Here is a 26,778-nt window from a genome sequence, read left to right as displayed (position 1 = left end):
TTTCTTAGTTAAGATTTAGTTTTAGTGTCTGTCTCAAAGGCAGCCTGCTCATCAGGCACTACGGTGCTGCTTTTTAGGTCACATGGCTTGTGTTTGTTCTCATGGGAACAAGAATAGCAACAACAGTAGCTGTTGCTCAGAACACAAAAGAGAAGATAAGCCTGAAAGCTAGACTGTGTGAACCTATCAGCCTTTTCCACAGCCTTTCCCACACTTACTGGTGCCACAAGGTGTGCAACCTGAGGCTCAGGCATGCTATCAATGCCTAACTGATGCTGTAGGAATTAACACCCACTCTTCTGGAAATGCTAGAACAGGTGCTTTTGGTGCTCAAGTCACATCCTTGGATTCGCCTTGAACTCTGGTGCAGTCATGTGGACAGGTGGGTGTAGGCTCTTGATCTTCTGCCTCAGAGCCTTTATCAAAGTCAAGGAAACCTACTCAGCCTAAAACGAAGTTGGGTGGAGGTGGGCAGGGGGCAGTGCTGGAAAAGCTCCCAGGGACAAACTTCAACACATGCAATTTGGGTGAGCAAAATTATTTAAGTCTGCACGGTTAAGTTACAAAAGATGAAGAATATTTAAAGACATATAGTCTGGGCATGAGTTTGAGCAAATTCCAGGACATAGTGAAAGGCAGGGAAACCTGGTGTACTGCAGTACGTGGGGTTGCAAAGAGTCAGACACAACTCAGCAAGTCATCCAAAAATTGGATGGTGCCAGGAGAAGGAGATAGGAAACAGAACAATGCCTATTCTGTCACTGTTCACAGGAGGGAATTTACAGAGTTTCAAAAGGAATAGAGGATCAAGGACATTGTATAAAGCTATATACTGGCAATCATACAGAATAAATGTGAAAACCTTTCAAATTTCAAGAATAAAGATATACATAGCAATGGAAATATAAACTTTATAGAAAATCATGCAAAGTAAGAATAAAAGCAGAGATGATGACATCAAATATTACACAAATGCAAGATCAAACTAAGATCATAAAGAAGGTTGAACACCAAAGAACTGATGCTTTTGAACTGTGGTGCTAGCGAAGACTCTTGAGGGTCCCCTGGACTGCAAGGAAATCAAACCAGTTAATCCTACAGGAAACCAATCCTAAATATTAATTGGAAGGACTGATGCTGAAACTGAAGCTCCAAAACTTTGGCTACCTAATGCAAAGAGACAACTCATTGGAAAAGATTTTGATGCTGGGAAAGATTGAAGGCAGGAGAAGGGGACGACAGAGGATGAGATGGTTGGATGGCATCACAAACTCAATGGGCACGAGTTTGAGCAAACTCTGGGAGATGGTGAAGGATAGGAAAGCCTGGAGTGCTTCAGTTCATGAGGTTGCAAACAGACACAACTGAGCGACTGAACAACAAGATCAAACATTATTTTCATAATAATAAATACATTAATGGATAGATGTGCCTATTAAAAAGAAAACATGTTTTATTAGATTTATAAAGCCAAAACTCAATTATATGTTTTATATAATAGATACTTCAAATGACTCAGAAAGTTTGAAAATTAAAATGGGGGAAATGCATATGAAGAAAATGAAGACGGGTAAAAAAAAATAGGCATCATAATCTTACTATTAGAAAGGATGAGTTTAGGGAAAAAAACACTGGTATTAGAATTATGGTCAACTTAGATAAGGGATGAAATTTATGACATTGAGCAGTTATGAATATCCATGTACCAGATAATCTAGCATTAATAATTATAAAGAAAATAGTATAGGAACTCCAAAGAAAAATAAAATAATCACATTAGGAGAAACAGACTCTGATTTACTATCATTCGAGATGGATCAAGTTTAAAAAACAAGGATATAGGAGACCTGAATAACATAATTAATAAGATAACTCTACTTGATTTTCAACACTGAACACAGAACATATTTCTGGGGTGCTCAACAAACAGTCAAAAATTTGGCCACAAAGGAAATATGATCAATTCATAAAAGCAGTAATAACAGAGGTAATAGTCTCTGAAAACTATGTAATAGTACTGAAATTAATGTAGAAATTACAAAACAAATAAAAAATAGTTTCATCTCTAAATCAAAAGATCTCCTTTAAAAAATTTTTTGAGTCAATGGTTCAAGTGTATATTAGAACTATGAATTTAGTTAAAGTGGTTCTTAGGAGAAAATACTACCACTAAAATCTTAGGTCAGTCATCAGGGAAGAAGATAAATAGATGAATCAAACATCCAAATAAAAAGTGTTAATTGCTCAGTCATGTTTGACTCTTTGCAACCCCATGGGCTGGGCCCCGCCAGGCTCCTCCATCCATGAAATGCTCCAGGCAAGAATACTGGAGTGGGTTGTCATTTCCTTCTGTATCCAAATAAAAAAGTTAGGAAAAAACCCAAAAGAAGCCAAATGAAAGCAGAAATAATTAATTAATAAGACAAATACAAAATTGTATATTAAAATAACTACATAAATTATAAAATTAGTAACTAAATCTGTGGGTTGTTTCTTTAAAAAGTGTATAAAGTTTCAGTATATTAGCTAAACTAATTATGAAAAAATGAAGACTACAAAACTACACAAACCAAAAATTCCAGTATAAGCATGACCATAGAGTTTAGATATGACCTCTTTCAACACTCTGCAAGTGAGCTTAAAGAGGTTAATGGAAAAAAAAAAAAAAGAAGTTAATGGAATGATGGCAATCTAAAGTTATAAAGTCCTATTCCTTGGAATTTGTAGTAAGTGCTCAGTCATGTCCAACTCTTTGCAACCCCATGGCCTGTAGTCCACCAGGCTCCTCTATCCATGGAATTCCCAGGCAAGAACACCAGAGAGCATTACCATTTCATACTCCACGGAATCTTCCCAACCCAGGGATTGAACCCACATCTCCTGCATCTCATATGTCTCCTGCATTGTCAGGCAGATTCTTTATCACTGAGCCACCTGGGAAGTCTTGAAATTTGTAAATATTACCTTATTTGGAATAAGGGTCTTTGCAGATGTGATGAGATTACCCTGGATTATTCAGATAGGTTCTAAATCCAGACAGGTGTCCTTATAAAAGAGACAAGACAAGGAGACATGAAAAGGAGGAGAAAGCAGTGAGACTGGAGTGATGTGTCCACAAGCTAAGGAATCCTGGAGTCAACAGGAGCTGGAAAAGGCGAGACCTCAGAGGGAGTGAGGACCTGTCGACACCAGCATTTCAGACCTCTGGCCTTCTGAGCTGTTAAAGAATAAATTTATGTTGTTTTAGACTTCCTAATTTGTGACTGTTACAGTAGTCCTTGGAAATTAACGCACGTGCATGCATGCTAAGTGGCTTCAGTCCTGACCAACTCTTTATGACCCATGGACTGTAGCCAGCCAGGCTTCTCTGTCCATGGGATTCTCCAGGCAAGAGTACTGGAGTGGGTTGCCGTGCCCTCCTCCAGGAGATCTTCTCAACCCAGGGATCAAACCCACATATCTCAGTCTCCTGCATTGGCAGGCAAGGTCTTTAACCCAGAACCAACTGGGAAGTTGCAAATTACTGCACAAGAAATGAAAATACGAATTTTAAGTGCACAGTTCTCTACTCATTTGTTAATGTAACCATCTGTACCTATCTTTTTTTTCTCATACTACTTCCTGCCCTCATAGCCTCACCTTCTAGTCCCAACAAATGGCACATGTAAAAGTCTTCAGGCAAGAAAGAAAGCGACCTGTTCAAGGAAGGCCAGGCTGTTCAGAGCATAGTGTATAAGGAAGTAGGTGGCACCAATGACTATTTTTCCTGACAAAGAGTTCCTAATTTATGGGAATTCTGGCACTAGCTATTAAGATAATATGTATTTTAACTCATCTATATACTTTTCATCTAAAGTGGTTCCCCAGGGTCTGGCTGAGTTACATAATGAAAGAATCAGAGAATTATACAAAGGAGAAGGAAGAAAGGACAAATTAGCAAGACTGAAAGATCTCTTAGAAACAAAAGTAACCATATTGATTTCTCATTCTTCAACCCAAAAAATGGATAAATGAATTTCACACACACACACACAAGATTGGTGCCATCACTGTTGACAGTCTCATTAAGAGTAACAGTTATTTCAACATCTCAACCCACTCAGTGTATTCAAATAAAATGGAAGGAGTTAGAGCAAATGATTTTTTTCTTCCTGTTTTCATTTCATTGTTTGGCCGTTTGCGTTATTATACACTCAATATTTTTGTCATGGATTACTGAAGTCAGGAACAGCTGCTGACGGCTGCAAAACTGTTTGTTTGAAGTACCATACCACTGCTCTTAAAACACACACACACACACACACACACACACACATATCCAAACTCGCTCTCTCTCTCTCATGAATTAGCACTGAACCATGGTTGAATAGGCAGTGAACAAAAATCTCCAATCTGAAATGATCTGCATCCCAATCTTTCTCTGACTCCAAAATAAATACCTCAAGTCTTTAAACAGCAAAGAATTAATAATTGTTTCCATCTTCTTCCTTCTTTCCTATCCCTTAAACTATTGGATACCCTTACTTTGGTCTAAGATTTTTGTTGAATCTGGAAGGGCATCAAACCTGCTTCTAAGTTAACTAGCCAGTATCATTTTTTATTGTCTACATCTGTTTTTGTCAGTTAGAACTGTCTTGTCCAAAGCCGTTATTTACTGAGGCATATGGTAATTTATTCGATACAGCCTACTTCTACATCATTACTCAGGTGTAGCTATTTTTTTTCTAATAAAAACTGCTTTTCAGATCCAGGAATTTCAGATTAATGTTGTCTTCTATGTTTTAGAGAGCTAAAATACAATCCAAGGATTTCTGTTATTTATTTATCACAGTTATAATTTTGGAGGTGCATTTGGAAAGCTAAATCCTTTTCCCTTCAGTACAGCTTGATTTAGATTAGAAACATATATAAGAGCATGACATTAAATAAGACATCTACTGGACAGTTAAATTGCATAGCATGTTTCTAGCAACCTTCATTGCCTTACTTCTGATACAATTCTATAAAGAGGTGGAAGTGATATAATTAGCACATTTTACAGAGAAGTGTGATAAACATAGAGATAATTTATAAAAAAAACCACTGACAGGTTAAGGAGAGAGACTGGAGGCGAACCGGGTGCACTCACTCCCCAGCTAGGCCTTTTTCCATTTCTTGAGTATGCTGTTCTCACCTCAACTGATTAGAGATGTCTGCTCATTCTGCCTCTCAGAGAACCTGGCCACCCCGCACAGGACAAGTGACTCACTGAACTAGTGAGCAAATCTTCCATAAGAGAAGGTACATGTGATAAAAGTGGCATCTACTTCTTTTATTAAAGTATTTATTGAATGGTTTATATGTTCCAGGAGATTTGCTAGTCACTGGGAATATAGTAAGGAATAAGTAGACATAATTCCATGTCTAAAAGACCTTAGAAGTTTGTCGGGAAAACAGTGAATTCCAATCACACCGTGAATCATATAACTAAAAATAGAAGGGAACAATGTCAAAGAAAAATACAGGTTTTATGAGAAAGTATGAGAAATCAAGTCTATGAAATCCAGGGAAATTTCCCTGAAGGCTTGACATTTAAGTTGAAATCTGAAGGCCAGAAAATTGGAATAAAGGTGTTTTGGACAACATGTACAAAGGCCTGGACACAAAAAAGAAAGATGTTCACAGAGCTGGAAGAAGGCCAGTATATTGAGAGCATCGTGAATAGAGGAATAGGTGGCACCTGGTAATGCTTCAAAGGTAGAGCCAAGCCAGTTCATATGGGGCCTTGTGTGTAAGTTAAGAATTTTGTATATACCTAACAGTGACACTTTGGGGATTAAACCCTTTCACAGCTCATTATCCTCTGCAGAATAAAGTATAAACTCTTTGAAAAAAAAAAAACCTTTTATTTCCAAAGGGAGATGGGAAGCCACTGAAAAGTTTCAAATAGGCAAGCAAAAATATGATCTGATTTTCATTTGTAAACCAATCACTGTAGCTGCTAGGTATAGAGAGGGATGGAAATGAGGAAGATGAATTAGTAGATTATGGAGTTTCCCAATGGCACTAGTAGTAAAGAACCCTCCTGCCAATGCAGGAGACTAAGAGACATGGGTTCGATCCCTGGATAGGGAAGATCCCCTGGAGGAGGGCATGGCAACCCACTCCATTTTTCTTGCCTGGAGAACCCCATGGACAGAGGAGCCTCCTGGGCTATGATCTGTGAGGTTGCAAAGAGTCAGACACAACTGAAGTGACTTCGAATGTACACACAATATAATTATTGTAACAATGAAAAGAGGAACAGGAGCACTCATGTGCACATACACAGGCACGAATTTAGTACTTGGCTCAAGCTAGGGGTGCAATAGATAACTGGTAGGTTTTTTCTTCCCTTCCCATGTGACTTAATCTCATTTTGCTAACTCCCACAATGGCACCCCACTTCAGTACTGTTGCCCGGAAAATCCCATGGATAGAGGAGCCTGGTAGGCTGCAGTCCATGGGGTCGCTATGAGTCGGACACGACTGAGCGACTTCACTTTCACTTTCCACTTTCATGCATTGGAGAAGGAAATGGCAACCCACTCCAGTGTTCTTGCCTGGAGAATCCCATGGACATAAAAGCCTGGTAGGCTGCAGTCCATGGGGTCGCACAGAGTCGGACACGACTGAAGCGACTTAGCAGCAGCAGCAGCATAGCCTGAGGTCTCAGACAACTAGAAACATAAATAGCCATTTTGTTCTTTATCTGATTTCTTATTAATGTCTTCACTCCATCCAATTTGCTTTCATAACCACCCCAGGCTCAATTCTTTGAAAAACATTGATTTTTTTTAAATGCTCACTTTTATCTGAAGCTGCACATATCATGGAGAACATTCTTACATAAGCGATTTATGCAAAGACATTTTGGTGGTTGGAGATAATATCTTTTGCTAGGATTCTGGGTTGACCTACAGCGGTGTAGGACTCACAGTTCTGTGGGATCCACAGTTCTTTCTACCACACATTTTCTCAAGAGGCTCTCTGGTTAACTTTGATTCCAGATCAGTGAAAGGATGACAGAAATTGTTGCTATTGTAGCTCATTTACACACAAGATGAAACCAGCAGGGCAGATGTTCCCAGAAAAATAAAATGCAATTTAAGAAAATAACTCTCTTTCAACTTCAAAAATGACATGGAGGAAATCTGGGTTCTGATTTCAAGAGGTAGGATTTGTGAGGAGTAGTTATTTTAAAGCCTCTCATCCCCACTCCCATCTTCAGAGTTGAACTGATGAATACTATATGATCTTACAGCATTTGCACTGCTTCTACACTGATCCTTTTCTCCATTGGATCTCTCTTGAGGGAATATGACAGCTTTGGGTCAGGAAAGCAGTGGTTATTAATAGGGCCTTTGATTACTGAGCTCAGAGATGGAGAAAAACTTAGCTCAAAATTGTGTTTATTCACTTGGGATGTGTCAGGTAAGATATTTGGTTGACATGCTATAAAAATAAAATGTAGATTTCTCTGGAAATGCCTGTTACTTACAGAGCTTACTCAAATGAGCATTAAAACACTTTAACATGGGTATTCTCCTACTCAAAATACTGCATAGGATTTTTTGATAGGGACTTAATGGAGAAATGAATACTGTACAGGTATCTTTTCCATCTGTTCTTCCCAGGTGGCTAAGTGGTAAAGAATTTGCTTGCAATGCAGGAATTGTGGGTTTGACCCCTGGGTCAGAAAGATCTTCTGGAGAAGGAAATAGCAACCCACTCCAGTATTCTTGCCTGAGAAATTGCATGGACAAAGGAGTCTGGAGGGCTAGAGTCCACGGAGTCACAAGAGTTGGACATGACTTAGCGACTAAACAACAGCAACCTCTTCCATTTAGAAAAGAAATCTTGCTTTTTTTCCCCGTTAACAGAGAGAGGACTGCTGTGTCGGTTTGCTTTACAAGTGTTTGTCCCTCAAAGTCTTCCTTTTCTCAAAAGAAAGTCTATTTATAGATGGCCTGCTTATTCACTAAACTTCAAGTCCACAATCTCTTATCCAGCGTGCCAAAATTGAAAACCCAGAAACTGTATATATTTTGGTAAGTTTGATTCTAAGCTCACTGAGGGTCAAAATCTGATGTGAGCCTATTAACAGACTTTTTTCTATGAAGAAACAGTATTTATTTCACAACAGAACTATTACAATATCTGTTATGTGGTGCTACTTCATGTCTATATTTATTTATATATATTTCAGAATATGCATTGCATTTTCTTTCGAAAATATTAACTATTTTAAACTTTTGCCCAAGAATTTTGCATAACAGAATACGGATCTATTCTACAGAGAGCAGAAAATTCAGCTCACTGAGTCTGAGCACCTCTCAGCACCTATCAACATGGACTAATTGCCTGTGAATCACTTAGTTCCTCTTTGGCCAGTCTGATCTGTTCATGAGTCACTAAGGATCAGAATTAAAGAATCACTACATTCTAGAACAGGGATGCACCAATCTAAATTTTAGATCATAAAATATGCTCTGTTCATGAATCTGTAATGTTCAGTAACAAAGATAATTAACAAGAAGTTTTGTTCATTTGTTCATTCATTCACTCATCCAGTAAATATTTATTAAATACCTGTTACAGAATATCAACATGGTATAATAAAAAATAACAGAGCTACAAGTCAGGAGATTTGAGTTCTAACTGGTTTAGCCACATAACTGCTGTATAAAGTTTCACAAGTCACTTAATTTCTTTGAGTCATCTAATGTCCCATTTTACAGAAGAAAAAATCTCTTTCTTCTAACTTTCTAGAGAAGTGCAATAATTAAATCTAATGAAATACTAAAAAGCACATTTGTTCATTTTACTGAACTTTTGTCCTAAATACTTCATATGTGTTATACAAAGAATTAATGTGTGTGGGGCATAAGATTCAGTGGACATGCTAGGATAACTAAGACATATTATCTGTCCTCTAAGAGAAAACTGATAGAAGAGTAACATATGAAACTACAGGACTAGTCTAGGTTTTCATTTTTTAATCACTGATATGCAGAACCAAGAAAATCTGGAAGATAAACTTCCAAAAAATATGTATTAAAAAGAAATTTGCAAAAAAAAATGTATATATATATATATGGAAGGGGGAAGGGAGAGAGAAGCATTTGGAAGGAATTTCATCTAAAACAGCTGCCTTGCTAAGTCCCTGTTTCAAATTGCCTGTTAGCTGATCTGACTTAAGCCTTTTTTTTTTTAAATCATGAAACAAAATCTGTGGAGTTTGCTAGTTCAATTCATTTGCACATTCCACACAGCTACATATGGCAGGACTGGAATGATCAAGTTTCCTTCAGATTTATCATAAATCACAGAGATTCCAATGTGTCCTTCACAGCTTTAAGTTTTCAAAACCATCATGACTAATGAAATATTTACTCTAAGACCTACAGCCACTTGCAAGGAGTCACGTTCCTTAGAAGATAGACTTTGACAAAGAGCCCATCAAGAAAGCAGCTGGAGACCCCCGGCCCCCGGCCTCATCACCGCCCTCCACTGTTGGCATCACATCTGCCGCTTTCAGATTTCCAAATGGCATCCCTCATAAACTGTGAACATAAGCTTCTTGCTCAGCCTGACAGCTTTCAGTTGGAAACTAATCAAACTTCAAGGATTCTGCTTGAGAGCAGAAAAAGGATTTCTCAAGGTTTTATTACTTTGTAAAATGTATTAGGTTTCAAATCAAGTTAATTTTAAAAGAGAAACTAGTTGTTTTTTATTGGATGGTTTTAACGCTTTCACTTTAAAGCCAAAGGATCACGATGAGGAAGTTTTCTCTGCAGGATAAATACTAGCCAACTGTTTATGGACAGATGAGGATACACCCATTCATTGTGAAAGCAGCAGTGATGCGAATGACAAAGGGACTGAGCTGACGCAGAAATGCTGGGCTTACCTACTGAAACTGACACACTGATGTGAAAGAGCGTTTTCAAGGATGGCTCTGGCAATTGCTTCCAGGGTCCTTTGCAACATGACTTGGCCGTTCCTCTCATTAAGAAGTGAAATATATCTCTCCTTTTATCTGGTCTCACTATTGTGAGCAGCAGAATAGGACAGGAGTGACACCGACATTTCTGGACCTGTATCTTAAGAGGACTTGCAACTTCTGCTTCTGCTCTCTTGGAGCGTTGAGACCACCATGTAAGAAAACTGTTTCAGATCCCCTGAGGACATGTGGCCACAGAGAAGAGTGTCCAAGGGCCCCAGCTGACACAGCAGCTTCAACTGTCAGCCAAGTGAAGAAAGATCTTCTTCCTTTCTGTGCACATGACCCTCCAGCTAAATGCAAACATGCAAGTGAGCTCAGATGCAAACAGAAAACCCCCAGTCAACTCACAAAATCACAAGAAACATATTATTGTGGTTTTATTCCCCTACATTTTGGAGTGCTTTGTTAAACAACAATAAATAATGGAAAAAAACACCTGCATTCTTGTTTTGGCCTTGCCACTAATTAGTTATGTTACATGGGCAAGGTATTTTATTTTACATTCTTTAGCTATCTCACATCTCAAACTTGGAAACATGAACCATGTAAAGCTAACGTCCCTTCTTGCTCCAGTGTTATAGAACTTTCTCCAAATCTGCGAACTTGAATCCCTGGGCTGGCAGAAAGCCATTGAGCTTTTTCAGTAAGAAGGACCAACAGGATAAATCCTAAAGATGGAAACACAAAATGGGTACCATTGAGGTAGAACAACATGCATCTCTAAAGCACTCAGGCAAACAAATAGTTGTTGTGTGGCTCATTGATATGTAAATTAGAAATTCATGCTTTTGGAAAAAATAAGGGAATTTGGGCAGCCAAAGTATAAGAGAAATAGAATCAATTTGTTCAATCATTGCTCTGCTTTGTTTTTCATCATTGCGGTTGGAGAGCATTTTGCAAACGAATTTAGATAACAGTGAACGTGACTTTGTAAGTTGGCTGTTACCACGGGTCATGATCCGTTTGAACCTGTGCATATAGTTTGTGCAAGTCAACTGTCAGGAGCCAAAATGGGCCCATCCACTTCCTTTAAAAATCTTATCCAGTTATTCATTTCAGCACTTTTATGAGCTAACATCATCTCTTGCAGATACTCTGCATAATTGGTGATTTCTGATTGCCTGGCTGAAATTTTTCTCGACGCTGGTTGTAATCATTGCCTGATGGGAACATTTCATTCTTCAGCATGTGTAGTCATAATTGTTTTAGATTTCTATGTGAAGTTAATCAACCCTGAAGGAGACCCCCTGGATGTCACCATAGAGGTAACGGCTAACATTTCTGCTATTTCACTTTGTCTGATCTCTGTTGAATAAGTAATCATCTTCTGTTTACAAAACTAGCCGAGTGAAATTGGACATATTATGTAAAAGACAATCTGCATCTTTGGCAGATATCTACACCTGGTTATTGATATGTGTTGAATATCATTATCAAAGAAATGAAGTTATTCTGAGTGAAAGAAACATGCATGAGGTCACATTTCATCCTTTTTAAATTGCCTAGGAAGGCTAAGTTAAATAAGGAAGTATTGGGGAATAGATCCCTTCCCTACAACTTTCCTTAGATTTTTCTTACCTGCAGTGACTGTTACTTACTAACGTTGAACTGAAAGTCTGTGACATTTTCTATAATAAGACAATTTCAACACCAACAGAACATATAATCTCAAAGATATTTCTAACCTCAAATACCTGCTGCTATGGCAACTTCCAAAGAACTCACTTTTCAAAATATTTGGATATACTGAGAGCTCTTTAAAAATTTACTAACTTTACCAAAACTCTCTGATATGAACTAAGGCCTATTTTTATCTACCTGTTAAAAAATACTCCTATTTATTGTCATTTTTGTCAGCCTGTTTTAAAGGTTAAAGTCTAGGGGATTAAAAAAAACAAATATAGAAGTATTTTGAGAAGTAAAACATGACATGTTTGAAAACATTCCATGAACACTGAGATTGTGATGCAATTAAAGCCAGAATTACCCTGGATTCTATATTGTAAAACAAGCCCAAAACATATAAACCAGTAGGATTTCAAATTAGTTATTTTAGGCAGCTTCACCTCCAGAGGAGATTAAACCATGACCCATGGCTTGTCCTCAGAAAACAGAGCAATTTGGGGAAGTAACAACATGTTATAGAAACTCCAAGGCAACTTTCTCCACATCTGCCACACTGTCACACTTGAATGGCAGCACTGGTTGCTGGAACAGTCCATTTCCTCTGCAGTGGGAGTCCTCTCCCCTATCTCTTGGGAGGAAGATGCATAGTTGAGGAGAGAAGGCAGTCTGGACAATGCTGTCATTGCCCCAACATGGCTGTGTTCGCAGCCAACATGCACAAGATATCAAGTCCAGAAAAAAATATTCCAGAAACTAAGCCTTCTCTGTAACTTTCTATAGAAGAGCATTTTGTGTGTGGGTGTGTGAGGCCATTCTGCCTAGGTGATGAAACTTGCTGCACTTAAAGCGTGTTAATCAGATGAAAGATGGTTTCCACTTTAACCATGTGGAAACTTTTCCCACCTGAGGAAAACTTAATGGTGATCTTCTGCATGCTGTCTTGATATTCTTTCTTTTAATTTTTCTAAACCATAATAAATCCAAATCAGATATTACACTTTGCTTTGATATTAAAAAGAGAGAGTTTATTTGAATTATGTATTAAGTCATTATAAAAAGACATAGACTTTAGGAATAAGTGCTTTATAGATAGAATTTCATTGATTTTTATTCCAAAGTTCAGATTTCATTCATTATCTGCGAACTGTTACTATCCTAGAATTGAAATGAGTTGAAGTAGAATTGAAAAAGATCTTTAGAATGCTCCAGTTTTAGCACTGTTTAACAAAACATTCTCACTGTAGAAAGTCTAGCCTCTCAGGATGTTTATGTTTCCATCACGCTAATTGACAGCCAGTATAAACCCGAGGACTTTCCCAGTGGCTTAGTGGTCAAGAATCTGCCTGCAGTGCAGGAGACGCAAGATGTACAGTTTCGATCCCTGGGTCAGAAGATCCTCTAGAAGAGGGCATGGTAATCCACTCCAATATTCTTGCCAGGAGAATCTCACGGACAGAGGACACTGGTGGGCTGTAGTCCATGGGGTCGCAAAGAGTCAGACACGACTGAAACGTCGAAACAAGCACAAGCATAAACCTGAAAACAAGAGCAACAGTTCAAAATCCACAAGGAGGCTCCACTTTGGAAAGCAGCCTCAGCTCCTTCACTCCACATTCTATAAGTCTAGGTGAAATTCTCAGATCAGTTTCATGGTACCAAATAATTTAAATATTATAAGGATTGAAAAGGTGCTCAACATCACTAATATTACAGAAATTAAATCAAAACTACAATGAGGTATCAACTCACTCCAGTCAGAATGGCCATTGTTGAAAAGTCTACAAATAATAAATGCTGGAGAGGGTGTGGAGTAAAGGCAGTCTATACAATGTTGTCATTGCACAACATGGCCGTGTTCATAGCCAACATTCACAACATATCAAGTACAGAAAAAAATATTCCAGAAAACCAGTCTTCTCTGTAACTTAGAAATTGGTGCAGCCACTCTGGAGAAAAGCATAGAAGTTCCCTGAGTCACCATTTGATCCAGCAATCTTACTCCTAGGCATATTTCCAGAAAAGATGAAAACTCTAATTCAAAAAGATACATGCATCCCAATGTTCATTGCAGCACTGTTTACAATAGTCCAAACATGGAGGCAACCTAGTGTCTATCAAGAGATAAATGGATAAAGAAGATGTGGTATATATAAACAATGGAATATTACTCAGCCATAAAGAAGAATGAAATGATACTATTTGCAGCAACGTAGATGGATCTAGAGATTAATACGGAGAAGGCAATGGCACCCCACTCCAGTACTCTTGCCTGGAAAATCCCATGGATGGAGGAACCTGGAAGGCTGCAGTCCATGGGGTCGCTGAGGGTCCGACACGACTGAGCGACTTCACTTTCACTTTTCACTTTCATGCATTGAAGAAGGAAATGGCAACACATTCCAGTATTCTTGCCTAGAGAATCCCAGGGATGGGGGAGCCCAGTGGGCTGCCGTCTATGGGGTCGCACAGAGTCGGACACGACTGAAGCGACTTAGCAACAGCAGGAGTAGCAGAGATTAATAAACCAGACAAAGACAACTATTATATGCTATCTCTTTTATCTTTTAAGTGAAGTGGCTCAGTCGTGTCCAACTCTTTGCGACCCCATGGGCTGTAGCCCACCAGGCTCCTCCATCCATGGGATTTTCCAGGCAATAGTACTGGAGAGGGTTGCCATTTCCTTCTCCAGGGGATCTTCCGGACCCAGGGATCGAACCTGGGTCTCTCTCATTGTAGACAGATGCTTTACTGTCTGAGCCATCAGGGAAGTCCTAAAACACAATACAAATGAACTTATTTACAAACATAAATAGACAGACATAGAAAACATACTTATGGTTACCAAAGGAGAAGTGGGTGAGGAATAAAGTGGAAGAGTATGGGATTAACAGACACATACTACCATATATAAAATAGATAAACAACAAGGTTTTACTTTATAGCACAGGGAACTATATTCAGTATCTTGTAATAACTGATAATGAAAAAGAATCTGAAAAAGAATATACATACACACATATGCACTGTATCACTTTGCTGTACACCTGAAGCTGACACAATATTGTAAATCAACTATACTTCAATTTTGAAAAAAAGTTAGGAGGAACCTAAGATAATGTCTTAGGTTTATCCACTTTATCATCTTTCACTTTAGAGATGGCACAAGAGCTGAGAGATGGCAAGGAACTCGCCTAAAATCACACATTTACTTGGAAGAAGTGCTAGGATCAGAAGCTCGGTCTCCAGGGCCTGCTGTTCTCATCCTTTAAACAGAGAGGTGGATTGGATATACTTGAAGGTCGAGCTTTATTTTCTTATCTCTGTATACATTAAGCCCTGGAAGGGACCAGAGGAGGTAGATATCAATGGTAGCCCTGCTTTACCTCAAGAGATATTTCTATCCAAGGGGAGAGAGGAGGAAAGAAAAAAAAATGCAAAGTGCACATTGTATCCTGGAAACTCTTCTTGTAACCCACCACTGATGTAGTCAGTGCCCAGCAGGCTCTTCTTACATATTTATGAGAGATTAAGTCATTATAGTATAACCCCAGCTTCTCAGGAACAGTAGCCAGAAAAGCCTTCATTAAAGTTGCATTTCTATTTATGCAAATGGCTGGTTTAGCTTCAAAAATTGGCCCATTAATGGTGGGCATGAGTTTGCATCATGGCTGCATGATGGATCAGATATGAGGGAAAAAACTTCAACTCTCAAACCTCTTTGACCAGAGGTGAAAGTTATAAGACAACATAATGCAGAGAAATAGATGCCCTGGCCATGCACATTCTGCCTTTTTAAGTAACAGAATCCCCGATTTGTTATTAGATGGACATCCTCTCTGATTATCGGTTATAGTCTCCTACCTTCTTATAGCTGCAGCAGCTGCTGCTGCTGCTAAGTCACTTCAGTTGTGTCCGACTCCATGTGACCCTATAGATGACAGCCCACCAGGCTCCCCCATCCCTGGGATTCTCCAGGCAAGAACACTGGAGTTGGTTGCCATTTCCTTCTTCAATGCATGAAAGTGAAAAGTGAAAGTGAAGTCGCTCAGTCGTGTCCGACTCTTTGCGACCCCATGGACTGCAGCCCACCAGGCTTCTCCATCCATGGGATTTTCCAGGCAAGAGTACTGGAGTGGGGTGCCATTGCCTTCTCCGTTCCTATAGCTAGGTACAGCCATAAGATCAACTTATGGCTATGCTTGTGGGGTTTCTCAATATCAATTCTATTGACAATTTGGGCCAGATAGTTCTTTGCTGTGGGGGCTCTCCTGGACACTGTGCAAAGTTAAGCAGCATCCTTGACCTCTACTCACTAGATACCAGTAGTCCTGTACCTCCAGGATTCCCAAGTGATGCAACGGTAAAGAATCCGCCTGCCAATGCAGGAGATGCAAGAGACATGGATTCAGTCCCTAGGTTGAGAAGATCCCCTGGAGTAGAAAATGGCAGCATACTCTAGTATTCTTGCCTGGAAAATTCCATAGACAGAGGAGCGTGGCAGGCTACAGTCTGCAAGTTGCAAAGAGTCAGCCACAACTGAGCATGCACACACTCCTACTTGTGCCCTATCAAAGTTGTGACAACCAAAAAATGTCCTGAGACTTTGTCAAATATCACTTGAAGGGCAAAACCACACTCAGTTAAGTAAGAATCACTGAATTAAAGGGATGTAAGTGGAATCATCTATTCTACTTCTAGGACATTCCATTAAATAGTTCATTCTTTGTTTCTTCCCCTTTCCTGCTGTGTTGACTGAAGCTTGAGCCACTGTTTTGAACAAACATGAGGAATAGCATTATTAAAGACAGAAGGGCAACAAGATTGGAGGGGAGGGGGTCCTTATGATCACCATGTGTCTGCCTGTCTCATAAGAGCTAAACATACCACATAAGAGCAACATAAACTTCTATTTCCCTTATTCCTTTGCTATGATGGGTTCTTTAATGGAAATATAATTTCCCCACCACATCTTCAATCTTTTTCTGTAATACGGTAATCTCAAGAGAGAAGCATATATGTTCACAACTCAGAAGCAACTGACTTGTCATTAAGGAATCCACATTTAAAGCTGCCTCCCCACTCACAGAAGATTTTTGATAAGCTAACTCTGAGATGCACAGATATAGAATAGTGGTTCTCAAATTTGGCTACATGTTAGAATCTTCTGGAGAGTCTTTACAAATCTTAAAGCCCAGGTTGCATCCCAGACAGCGTCAATCAGAATGTTAGGAGGCAGGACCCAGGCATCAGTATTTTGTAAAAATCTTCAGGTAATTCCAATGTATAGTCAAGTTTGGGAAACATTCACACTGAGCATTTTCCTTCAAGTTCTGATTGTAATTAATTAACCTTAGTTGCTCTATTTGCTTTGGAAAGGTAAGGCATGTGTTTTGCTCTGTACCAGAGACATCTTTTGCCAAGTGTTATGTTTCCACTTCTGGATATTCTCACGTTTGATGTGCAAATGGTGAGAGTGAGTCAGACACAGTTTTGTACTAATCAGCAAAATCTGGAGAAATATTTCGGTAGTTCATGTTATTGAAAATACTTGAGCTTATTCAAGGTAAGTCCATGCTCTCACTGTTCTCAACAAAGACACATGCATATACAAACTCTCTCTCTTAATGTAATCAGTAAGCCAGATGAGTTGGGACAAACTAGCTTTATTCTGAAAATTAAAACTAAATGCATAGCCTCTGAACTTTTAGGGGTCATTTCTGTTACATGGGATGAACGGTATCCAGATCACAGAGTTGTTTAGGAGTTAGCTGTGACTATAGCTATGTAAGTACTTGGCTGGGAGAAACATTTTTTTGTCTAAGGGATCACACCACCTTCTCTAGTAGGAACATCTTGGTAATACAAACATCTGCAGTGAGGAATAAAAAAACTTTTAAATAAAAATAAATGAAATGCAGAGTGTATGAAAATAAACTGAAGTCCTCTATAGGTGGGTGTGGGGCTGCTACTGGATCTGTCTACATTTTGAAACCAAACTAAATTCTTTTAAATTTTTCCTGGAGGAATGACCGAAACAACTCAAAGTGGGGGTTCAGCATCAGCCATGCAGTTATGCAGTTCTAGAATAAGAAATCTTTAACACCATCAAAAACCCTGTGTACCCTTAAGGACCACCCCCATCAGGAGGGCAAGGGAAAATTGGCACCATTATTTCCTGTTTGCCCATTGTCTTTCTATAATGGAGGATATCAGCGATTATTGAGATTTCAGAGTTTATTGTTAAAGCGTTCTTAAGTCACAATACGTGAGTGATCTAAGAAGAATTACAATAGACTATCATCACAGAAACTATTCTCCAATAATGAGGTTTCTCTTAATGCTAAGTGAGGGGATAGGGGGAAAGAAGGAAGAATAGGGAACAAAAAGACACTGCATTCCTAGTAAAAGCCAGGCACTGCAGCAAACTACTTGTGCTATCTTCTAAAAGCAATTTCAAAGCAATATTCACATATCAAGATGCTTATGAGAAAGGCACAGCTAGATGAAGATGGAGATAAAATAAATGTGAGAGATCATCAGATCAGATCAGATCAGTCGCTCAGTCGTGTCCGACTCTTTGCGACCTCATGAATCGCAGCACGCCAGGCCTCCCTGTCCATCACCAACTCCTGGAGTTCACTCAGACTCACGTCCATCGAGTCAGTGTTGCCATCCAGCCATCTCATCCTCTGTCGTCCCCTTCTCCTCTTGCCCCCAATCCCTCCCAGCATCAGAGTCTTTTCCAATGAGTCAACTCTTCGCATGAGGTGGCCAAAGTACTGGAGTTTCAGCTTTAGCATCATTCCTTCCAAAGAAATCCCAGGGCTGATCTCCTTCACAATGGATTGGTTGGATCTCCTTGCAGTTCAAGGGACTCTCAAGAGTCTTCTCCAACACCACAGTTCAAAAGCATCAATTCTTCGGCGCTCAGCCTTCTTCACAGTCCAACTCTCACATCCATACATGACCACTGGAAAAACCATAGCCTTGACTAGACGAACCTTTGTTGGCAAAGTAATGTCTCTGCTTTTGAATATGCTATCTAGGTTGGTCATAACTTTCCTTCCAAGGAGTAAGCGTCTTTTAATTTCATGGCTGCAGTCACCATATGCAGTGATTTTGGAGCCCAGAAAAATAAAGTCAGCCACTGTTTCCACTGTTTCCCCATCTATTTGCCATGAAGTGATGGGACCAGATGCCATGATCTTTGTTTTCTGAGTGTTGAGCTTTAAGCCAACTTTTTCACTCTCCACTTTCACTTTCATCAAGAGGCTTTTGAGTTCCTCTTCACTTTCTGCCATAAGGGTGGTGTCATCTGCATATCTGAGGTTATTGATATTTCTCCCGGCAATCTTGATTCCAGTTTGTGTTTCTTCCAGTCCAGCGTTTCTCATGATGTACTCTGCATATAAGTTAAATAAACAGGGTGACAATATACAGCCTTGATGAATTCCTTTTCCTAGTTGGAACCAGTCTGTTGTTATAGGTAAGAAAACTGACAATTTCCTCAGGTTCACTCTGCTGGTTGGAACAGACTTGGATCCAGAATAATGATCTCCTACCTCAAGCTGGATCATAGAACAAGCAAGAGAGTTCCAGAAAAACATGTATTTCTGTTTTATTGACTATGCCAAAGCCTTTGACTGTGTGGATCACAATGAACTGTGGAAAATTCTTCAAGAGATGGGAATAACAGACCACCTGACCTCCCTGTTGAGAAATCTATATGCCGGTCAGGAAGCAACAGTTAGAACTGGACATGGAACAACAGACTGGTTCCAAAAAGGAAAAGGAGTACATCAAGGCTGGATATTGTCACCCTGCTTATTTAACTTATATGCAGAGTATATCATGAGAAATGCTGGGCTGGAAGAAGCACAAGCTGGAATCAAGATTGCTGGGGGAAATATCAATAACCTCAGATATGCAGATGACACCACCCTTATGGCAGAAAGTGAAGAGGAACTCAAAAGCCTCTTGATGAAAGTGAAAGAGGAGAGTGAAAAAGTTGGCTTAAGGCTCAACATTCAGAAAACGAAGATCATGGCATCTGGTCCCATCACTTCATGGCAAATAGATGGGGAAACAGTGGAAACAGTGTCAGACTTTATTTTTCTGGGCTCCAAAATCACTGCATATGGTGACTGCAGCCATGAAATTAAAAGACGCTTACTCCTTGGAAGGAAAGTTATGACCAACCTAGATAGCATATTCAAAAGCAGAGACATTACTTTGCCAACAAAGGTCCATCTGGTCAAGGCTATGGTTTTCCCCATGGTCATGTATGGATGTGAGAGTTGGACTGTGAAGAAAGCTGAGCACTGAAGAATTGATGCTTTTGAACTGTGATGTTGGAGAAGACTCTTGAGAGTCCCTTGGACTGCAAGGAGATCCAACCAGTCCATTCTAAAGGAGATCAGTCCTGGGTGTTCATTGGAAGGGCTGATGCTAAAGCTGAAACTCCAATACTTTGGCCATCTCATGCTAAGAGTTGACTCATTGGAAAATATCTTGATGCTGGGAAAGACTGAGGGCAGCAGGAGAAGGGGATGACAGGATGAGATGGCTGGATGGCATCACCGAATCGATGTACATGAGTTTGAGTGAACTCTGGGAGTTGGTGATGGACAGGGAGGCCTGGCGTGCTGCGATTCATGTGGTTGCAAAGAGTCGGACACGACTGAGCAACTGAACTGAACTCAATTGACCTCAAATTGGAAGTTCTCATTTCCTGCCTCTCCCCACCCATCTCCACCCATCCTCACTCACTGTTTAGAGAATCTAGTGAGCAAGGGCTTTTCCCATTCACCAAGAACAGATTAAGGAAATTGGTCCAAACTGTAACACAAAGGATTTAGGTTAATATGTGAGATAAAATTCCTGGTGCTAGAATCTGCTTGTCATAAGAGGCAGTTGTGAAATATTTCCTAGATCTCTTTTAAGATACAATTCTTTGTCATCCACTATGAGAGTAAAGCATAGCAGACTCGCCTAAAGGTAGAGTGGGTGTTCTGGTGTGACAATTCCATGAATTGGGTGCAGCATGTATAACATGTACAGAAAATGTCAAGAACTCTTCCTGGGCTCTACTTATTACCACCTGCCTGGCAGGTGGCCTCCCCATCATAGTTTATCCAAAACCAGCAACAATAATAACTCATATTTATTTCATATTTACTATGGGCTAGCACTGTTCATGGTGCTTTACATGTTCTTTTTATTATTCTCATTTTATAAATGAAGAGGTTTAAGCCATTTGCCTAAGGTCATACAGTGTAGCCAGCAGGAAGTGGAAGTAGCATTCAAACCCATGTATTGGTATCTACAGTTCTGACTTTAAACTGTTCTGCAATTCTGCCTCCTGTTGTGAACTATGTCAAGTACAGTGATAGTATCTCTCTTTTTAAAATTTATTTATTTATTTTTTTTCAGTTTTATTTTATTTTTTAACTTTACAGTATTGTATTGGTTTTGACATATATGCCTAGAAACGAATGAAAATTAAAACACAACAACCCCTTTTACAGTGGGACACTGTAAAAGCAGTGCTAAGGGGAAAGTTCATAGCAATACAGGCATACCTCAAGAAATAAGAAAAAAGTCAAATAAATAACCTAACTCTTCACCTAAAGCAACTAGAAAAGGAAGAAATGAAGAACCCCTGGGTTAGTAGAAGGAAAGAAATCTTAAAAATTAGGGCAGAAATATATGCAAAAGAAACAAAAGAGACCATAGCAAAAATCAACAAAGCCAAAAGCTGGTTCTTTGAAAGGATAAATAAAATTGACAAACCATTAGCCAGACTCATCAAGAAACAAAGGGAGAAAAATCAAATCAATAAAATTAGAAATGAAAATGGAGAGATCACAACAGACAACACAGAAATACAAAGGATCATAAGAGACTACTATCAGCAATTATATGCCAATAAAATGGACAACATGGAAGAAATGGACAAATTCTTAGAAAAGTACAACTTTCCAAAACTCGACCAGGAAGAAATAGAAAATCGTAACAGACCCATCACAAGCATGGAAATTGAAACTGTAATCAGAAATCTTCCAGCAAACAAACGCCCAGGTCTAGATGGCTTCACAGCTGAATTCTACCAAAAATTTAGAGAAGAGCTAACACCTATCCTGCTCAAACTCTTCCAGAAAATTGCAGAGGAAGGTAAACTTCCAAACTCATTCTATGAGGCCACCATCACCCTAATACCAAAACCTGACAAAGATGCCATAAAAAAAGAAAACTACAGGCCAATATCACTGATGAACATAGATGCAAAAATCCTAAACAAAATTCTAGCAATCAGAATCCAACAACACATTAAAAAGATCATACACCATGACCAAGTGGGCTTTATCCCAAGGATGCAAGGATTCTTCAATATCCGCGAATCAATCAATGTAATACACCACATTAACAAATTGAAAAATAAAAACCATATGATTATCTCAATAGATGCAGAGAAAGCCTTTGACAAAATTCAACATCCATTTTTGATAAAAACTCTCCAGAAAGCAGGAATAGAAGGAACATACCTCAACATAGTAAAAGCTATATATGACAAACCCACAGCAAACATTAACCTCAATGGTGAAAAATTGAAAGCATTTCCTCTAAAGTCAGGAACAAGACAAGGGTGCCCACTTTCACCATTACTATTCAACATAGTTTTGGAAGTTTTGGCCACAGCAATCAGAGCAGAAAAAGAAATAAAAGGAATCCAAATTGGAAAAGAAGAACTAAAACTCTCACTGTTTGCAGATGACATGACCCTCTACATAGAAAACCCTAAAGACTCCACCAGAAGATTACTAGAACTAATCAATGACTATAGTAAAGTTGCAGGATATAAAATCAACACACAGAAATCCCTTGCATTCCTATACACTAATAATGAGAAAATAGAAAGAGAAATTAAGGAAACAATTCCATTCACCATTGCAACAGAAAGAATAAAATACTTAGGAATGTATCTACCTAAAGGAACTAAAGACCTATATATAGAAAACTATAAAACACTGGTGAAAGAAATCAAAGAGGACACTAATAGATGGAGAAATATACCATGTTCATGGATTGGAAGAATCAATATAGTGAAAATGAGTATACTAACCAAAGCAATTTATAGATTCAACGCAATCCCTATCAAGCTACCAACGGTATTCTTCACAGAGCTAGAACATATACTTTCGCAATTTGTATGGAAATACAAAAAACCTCGAATAGCCAAAGCAATCTTAAGAAAAGAAAATGGAACTGGAGGAATCAACCTGCCTGACTTCAGGCTCTACTACAAAGCCACAGTCATCAAGATAGTATGGTACTGGCACAAAGATAGAAATATAGATCAATGGAACAAAATAGAAAACCCAGAGATAAATCCATGCACATATGGACACCTTATCTTTGACAAAGGAGGCAAGAATATACAATGGATTAAAGACAATCTCTTTAACAAGTGGTGCTGGGAAAACTGGTCAACCACTTGCAAAAGAATGAAACTAGAACACTTTCTAACACCATACACAAAAATAAACTCAAAATGGATTAAAGATCTAGACATAAGACCAGAAACTATAAAACTCCTAGAGGAGAACATAGGCAAAACACTCTCCGACATACATCACAAAGGATCCTCTATGACCCACCTCCCAGAACATTGTAAATAAAAGCAAAAATAAACAAATGGGACCTAATTAAACTTAAAAGCTTCTGCACCACAAAGGAAACTATAAGCAAGGTGAAAAGACAGCCTTCAGAATGGGAGAAAATAATAGCAAATGAAGCAACGGACAAACAACTAATCTCAAAAATATACAAGCAACTCCTACAGCTCAATTCCAGAAAAATAAATGACCCAATCAAAAAATGGGCCAAAGAACTAAATAGACATTTCTCCAAAGAAGACATACAGATGGCTAACAAACACATGAAAAGATGCTCAACATCACTCATTATCAGAGAAATGCAAATCAAAACCACTATGAGGTACCATTTCACACCAGTCAGAATGGCTGCGATCCAAAAGTCTACAAGCAATAAATGCTGGAGAGGGTGTGGAGAAAAGGGAACTCTCTTACACTGTTGGTGGGAATGCAAACTAGTACAGCCACTATGGAGAACAGTGTGGAAATTCCTTAAAAAACTGGAAATAGAACTGCCTTATGATCCAGCAAAATTTATTTATTTTAATCGGAGGCTTATTGCTTTACAATATTGTGGTGGTTTTTGCCATACATTGACATGAATCAGCCATGGGTGTACATGTGTCCCGCATATTGTCATTGCTTAGCTGGTAAGTCATATCTGACACTTTTGTGACCCCATGAGCATTATAGCTTGCCAGGCTCCTTCTGCCCATGGGATTTCCCAGGCAAAAATACTGGAGTAGGTTGCCATTTCCTTCTCCAGGGGATCTTCCTGACCTAGGGATTGAACCTGTGTCTTCTGCTTGGCAGGCATATTCGTTACCAATGAGCCTAAAAAAGACGTGTGCCCCCAAAGGTTATATTTTGAGTTCTACCAAGATAATCAAAGCATCAGCTCATTTCCAAAATCACAGTAAATCACTCTCTAGAAACATCCTATCAAAAATGAAGCAGACAATGGTGGCCAGGGTTTGTACTATCATGCTAGGACTTGGGTAGTAGAATCTGCCCTTGCCCATCAGATGACCTGGGGCATGATAATCCTTCAGGGTTTGAACCTTGTTTTGTTTTGGCAATTGACTCAGCGGGAACACCAGAAATTAGCCTTTAGGAGGGGCAAAAACTGGAGGGGAAACAAAGCCTACAGAGACTGGAGAAAGTGTTTCCTAATTATTATTTCTAGGTAATCCCTCTAGGTTCCCATTTTCCTGGCTCACAGAGAACTGGGACCTATTAGTAACTGACAAGTCCAAGGCAAGCAAATGACAGAGAAATTTATAGCTCATTTAATGTTTCCCTCAACACCTGCTATGCGCTGGGAGGACTGGGAAATGCTAGGAGTGGAGGGGTGCACAGACTCAGCACCAGATGGTGGATTGGACAAAACATCCTCAAAGCTCGCTTTCAGCCCAGAGTCCTATAAGCCTAAAGAAAATGGAAAACTAAGGTAATAAGGCTACCAATTCTGTGTATAACACAGCAAAACCAACAAAACAACCCCAAGACCCTTAAATGCAACACCTAGGAAACAAAAAGGGTGTGTTTCTGTGGTCCATGGTGCTTCAGTGTTCTGTGAGCCTAGCAGCCATTCAAGCTCCCAGTCATATGACAGAAAGCCCAAGCCCTTCACTGCAGTTTTCCTGAGCTTACTGCCTTCTGATTTAAACACATGTTCCCAAAGTGCTAAATGAAATCTTATTCCAAAATTATGAAACTAAATATTTTCCTTAGACATATCTTACATTGCTCTGTATGCCAGGGAAATTTCCCATGACCCTTGGAGTCACCTCTGTTTTTTTTGTTCCCATACACACTTCTTCTGGGACGTAAGACAATCCGGTTGAAGGCTAACGTATAAGTATCCGGTGGCATGTCCAACAAAGCTGTTATTTTATCAGGAAGAACTGAAAGCTCATTTCAGAAACTGAAGCTTCTCAGGAATGAACCAAATGATTTGGTAGACATGCCTTGAAATTTATCAGAAAATTATGAGTATTGTTTTGTTAGGAGATAGGAATTAACTAATGTTTCTAAAATGCCTGACTTTAGATCAAGAATTTCAGCAACTTGATGCACTCAAGATGGAGAACCCATATTTTTTTTTTTTTAAACTGCCACCCTCACAACTTTGTTCTAACTGTAAGTACAAGGGATGGGTTTAGGGTATTATATTAACAGAGATTTGAAGATACACCAGGAAGAAGATTGCATTTCAAGCAGCCAACACCCCCAAAGAGGTTAAATTTTGGCTTAGCTGTTGATTGCTTTTCAGAGTCAAAGACAGAGAATTAATTAAAGTCAGTACTCAGTAGACATAGTTGCTATTAAGTAGCATTTGAAATCTGATTTAATTCACAAAGTGGCTGATGGAAAGAACAACAGTCTAATTTTTCAATTCAAGCAAAATTTATTATCAAACTCACTGACAAACGTTTAGATTTAAATAAGCTAGAGACTACAAACAGACATAAGTGGCAAAACCAATTTAAAATCCACAGAGATGCACAGTAATTATTAAAGCAAATGACAATGGTAAATATTTCAGTGACATAACGGCAAGGGGCTATTTTGCTGAATACATTCAATTTAAGCTGTTTAATCACTTAAACTCATCCTATTTTCTCAAAGTATCCTGTGTCTTTTTTAAATCTTTTCATTTGCTTATTTCTTTCTTTGTTTTTGCCTTGAGGAAAAAAAAATGTATTTGCTTCATCTCTAAGCTAAAGCTAAGAAACCAGGCTGAGAGAAAGTAAAAATTATAACAATATATTCAGGTTTGATGGTGAGGAGCATTGTTGAATAGGGGATAGAAAAAAATGTTTTTTTAATTATTCCAAATATTTTAATCTGTTTTTTAGACTCATTTTCACTTTTGTCTAACAAAAGTATCTGTCTTCAAGACTCTTCCCAAATGTCCACAAGAAAACTTCTGAAATTAGTCTCCTAATGTTTTATGTGCTCATTTTTACGACCCACATGTGTTTCATCTTTGTCTTGTTATTTCAGCAATTATTTCTTTGAGTATTGGCAGTGACAGGACAACAAGGAATACACAAAACTTCTGAATTGCAACACCAAACTTTCTATTTAGTTTGTGTACAGTTAGGGATGGTCAAAACATATACACAATTTCTATTTTTAACACTTTTGGTTTTGAGAATATGCTGTGGTTTTAAATTTTATTTTATATGGTGAGATTATATGTATTCAGTGTTTTCTGTAGCATCTCAGATTCTATATTATTAGCTAATCATGGATTTCTTGAAAACTGCTTTTTTGAATTGACCTATAGGAATAGTTGGTGCCACATTATTTTCTCCAGTGTACAGAATTTTTACTTTTGTACCATTTGTTTCCATTACTAATCATTGCTAGATCTGCTGGAGATCTTCCGTTTTCACCTACAGAGCCACTCACCACTCTTTTCCACTCTGTTCTCTGCTCCTGAGAGAGGCTGGTCCATATGGG

General features: G+C 38.8%; 1 long non-coding RNA gene across 5 annotated transcripts in view; it reads left to right on the top strand.

Moving 5' to 3' along the window:
- Positions 1 to 292: 292 nt before the first annotated feature.
- LOC109576583 (uncharacterized) overlaps positions 293 to 26,778 on the top strand; it is a 126,288-nt gene continuing 99,802 nt past the window's right edge. For all 5 annotated transcript variants that reach the window (XR_011560777.1, XR_011560774.1, XR_011560773.1 and 2 more), the window contains exons 1-2: positions 293 to 382; positions 11,118 to 11,292. This is a non-coding gene — a long non-coding RNA (uncharacterized lncRNA). The remainder of the gene's footprint in view (positions 383 to 11,117; positions 11,293 to 26,778) is intronic.

Source organism: Bos indicus, chromosome 2, assembly GCF_029378745.1.
Source record: "Bos indicus isolate NIAB-ARS_2022 breed Sahiwal x Tharparkar chromosome 2, NIAB-ARS_B.indTharparkar_mat_pri_1.0, whole genome shotgun sequence".
In the NCBI taxonomy this organism is placed as follows: Eukaryota; Metazoa; Chordata; class Mammalia; order Artiodactyla; family Bovidae; genus Bos; species Bos indicus.
The sequence above is the reverse complement of the archived record's forward strand: the minus strand, read 5'-3'. Positions and strand labels throughout refer to the sequence as shown.